Source organism: Hyperoodon ampullatus, assembly GCF_949752795.1.
Source record: "Hyperoodon ampullatus genome assembly, chromosome: 4".
NCBI classification, from domain to species: Eukaryota; Metazoa; Chordata; class Mammalia; order Artiodactyla; family Ziphiidae; genus Hyperoodon; species Hyperoodon ampullatus.
Genome location: NC_136917.1, coordinates 54835221 through 54838404, shown reverse-complemented (window position 1 = coordinate 54838404; position 3184 = coordinate 54835221). Strand labels below are relative to the sequence as shown.

The 3184-nt window shown below is 40.5% G+C and overlaps 1 pseudogene across 1 annotated transcript; it reads right to left on the bottom strand.

The window, feature by feature from the left end:
- Positions 1-2005: 2005 nt before the first annotated feature.
- Positions 2006-2799, bottom strand: LOC307051211 (NADH dehydrogenase [ubiquinone] 1 alpha subcomplex subunit 12-like; annotated as a pseudogene). Its single transcript has 2 exons — positions 2563-2799; positions 2006-2205 (listed from the first exon to the last, which is right to left on the bottom strand). The product of its transcript is annotated as an NADH dehydrogenase [ubiquinone] 1 alpha subcomplex subunit 12-like (transcript).
- Between the last annotated feature and the right edge of the window lie 385 nt (positions 2800-3184).

Sequence of the window (3184 nt, the reverse complement as noted above, 5' to 3'; positions counted from 1 at the left end):
AGAGATGAGAGAGATTGAAAATCAGTAACTCCCACCTTTGATTTCAAAGTAAATTCTTTTGATTTACCAAATTCAGAAAATTAAATTTGATACACATAGCAAATTGTTCGTTCTTATTCAAACTGCTTTTATATACAAACTATGACAGTGGAAGAACTTAATACTTCTCGGAAAAAACAATAAGAAATGGTGTTTAAATCTCACATTCCTCATTCATTAAACACTTATCGGCCTTCTAACATATACTAGGTACCACATTCAGCACGGGGCTTGTGGAGGCAAGTCAAAACTCCCACCTTCGCTAAATTTATAGTCTGCATACAAATACTTAGAGGTGATGAACAAGATTAATTTGACAATGGAACATAGAAAGCAAGAACCATCTCACAGGTATTGTTAACACAATGGATGAGACTCTTGGATGGAATATAAAATGGAGGAAGTAGTACTCTCTTGCCTTTGGTCTACGTAATCTTTTATTAGGAAAGTATTTTCCCTATTTTTTTACCTAGCTTGGTATCAATAGAAATCATAGTTAATGTCTATTGCTTTTTATTTTTTCTATATAATGTGACAAGTGCTTGATTTGCTTTGGCTTTATCAGTCAAAAATATGGAAAAAAAAAAAACCCCACAAGAGGTTCCCACTGTTTTTGCTACAGGTAAAAGTCCACTGATTAGTGATGTGGAAAGATGAGGACCTGGGAGAAGGTGACCCTGCCATTAAAGCTAGGTGATTCTAGGCACTTAGCTGTGTGTCCCAGGTTTTGGAGATAGCTTTCAAATGACCTGAGCACGATTGTTATGGCAGAAATTCTAAAAGAGATCTAAATCAAGAGACGTAGGTACTAAAGATGATAATTTTGACTGCCTATTTGTGAATAATTCCAATGAAGAGAAAAGGGAATATCTAAATCAGGCACAGTGAATAAATGTGATCTCAAATGTCAACCCAGAATAATTGGTAGCAGGGATTGAAACACTGTTTGAGAAGGATTCTGAATCTTCTCTAGAATACCACTGATAACAGTCTAAACACTAAATGCATTGACATTAGATTCAGATGTCCTTGTATATTGTAACTCCTCCTGAATGTCTGACTGAGTTAGGATTCAGAATAACTTGAATATACTAAAGCAGTGAATCAAAACCAACAAGATAAAGGCTAATGAGGATAACTATATGTTTCTGTATTTAAATTCAAAATTCAGTGATGGTTTCCATTGTGGGATTGGGGAAACTTGGCTTGATAGCAGTTCAGGAGAAAAGACTTGACCCTAAACTCCATATGAATCAATAGGATGGTGTGGCTAAAGAAAAATATCAGGGCAATTGTGGGCTGCTAGAGTTGAACAGGGTAGCCCAACATCAGCCACTCCACTGGAAATGAATTTCAGTGTCTCTTTTTCCCAGCCTGCTGCTTTGCTTGTAGACTTGAGGATGTGGATAAGCTCTTAGTTTCTGGAGCTGGACATTTTCCCTCTCTGAGGATGGTAAGGAAAGTGCTCATATAGAAACAAAGAGTAAAGGTGCCTAGAAAAGATCAGGAATTCTTTGTCCTTGAAATAGGCTAGATTTTGAATCAGTAAAAAAAAAAGTGCATCAAATGATTTTTGCAAATATATGGGTTTTTGAAAAGCTTGGAATATGTTTTGCCCCGAGTGTTCTACCCTTAAACATACCCACATGCATTTCAGGAAACATTTCATCCATAAAGTATATTCATTGGCAGTTAACTCATCAAAATCACTCTTGTGTCAGAACCATTTGATTTTGGACTTGCCATTTAAGTTGTTCCAAAAAAAAAAAAAAAACCCACTCCTGAAAGCTTAGTTTCTTGAACTAGGATATGGAGTTTGGTAAAAGGAATAAAGAGAATGTAAATTTCTCAGTTTGAATTTACTTATTTATTTATCAAATAACTTTAATCAAGTTAACAGTAAGCAGTAAAAATACTATTACAGGAAAAGCCCCATATTTTACATGTAAATTGTTTTTCATTGTCTTTACCTATAAGGTGTTGAAGGTGGGACCCACTCCTGAATCTTCTTTCTAGTGGTGGAATAAGGTACATATTGTTGTGGAGTGCCACTCACGTTGAATTTGTGGTTTGTCCAAATGAATTTACTAGCAGCAGGTGGTTTTGTTGTTGGAGGATCATCAGTCATAGAGTGAAGCCAAGGATGCCGTTCAGGGGGGCACCATGCTTCCATCCACACCCCAGAATGTGTTTTTCAAAATTACTTAATTACTTAATTAACGTATTTATTTATTTTTGGCTGTGTTGGGTCTTCGTTGCTGCACGGGCTTTCTCTAGTTGCAGCAAGCGGGGGCTACTCTTGGTTGCAGTGTGCACGCTTCTCACTGCAGTGGCTTCTCTTGTTGCAGAGCACGGGCTCTAGGCACATGGGCTTCAGTAGTTGTGGCTCGCAGGCTCTAGAGCATAGGCTCAGTAGTTGTGGCACACGGCCTTCGTTGCTCCACGGCATGTGGGATCTTCCCGGACCAGGGATCGAACCCATGTCCCCTGCATTGGCAGGCAGATTCTTAACCACTGCGCCACCAGGGAAGTCCCCCAGAATGTGTTTTTTCCATTCATTTCAGTAGTATATATAACCCATCGGTGACGGCCAAAAAACTGCTTGTTGTCTTCGTAGCATTTGCTTCCATATTTGTCTTTCCCCACTAATGCACCAACCCTCACATCATTTGCCCTGAGAAAAACCTGTAGATAGCTGCAGAGGCCACTGTGGCCACTGACCTGCTGCAGCCGGAGCTTCAGGACCTGCAGCAACTCCATCTTGTCCCACAGGCCCCACCTCTCTGGCACACTGCCTCAGTTTGAATTTAACACAGAGAGAACATTCAAGAATTTTAAGCTTGCTGGAATCTGTTTTGTTGTTGTTGTTGTTTGCGGTACGTGGGCCTCTCACTATTGTGGCCTCTCCCGTTGTGGAGCACAGGCTCCGGACGCGCAAGCTCAGCAGCCATGGCTCACGGGCCTAGCTGCTCCGCGGCATGTGGGATCTTTCCGGACCGGGGCACGAACCCATGTCCCCTGCATCAGCAGGCAGACTCTCAACCACTGCACCACCAGGGAAGCCCTGTTGTTTTTTTTAATATCAGGTTAACCTTGCCACCTTCTTATAAGAATAATGATGATAATGATGATGACTGTGGTTATT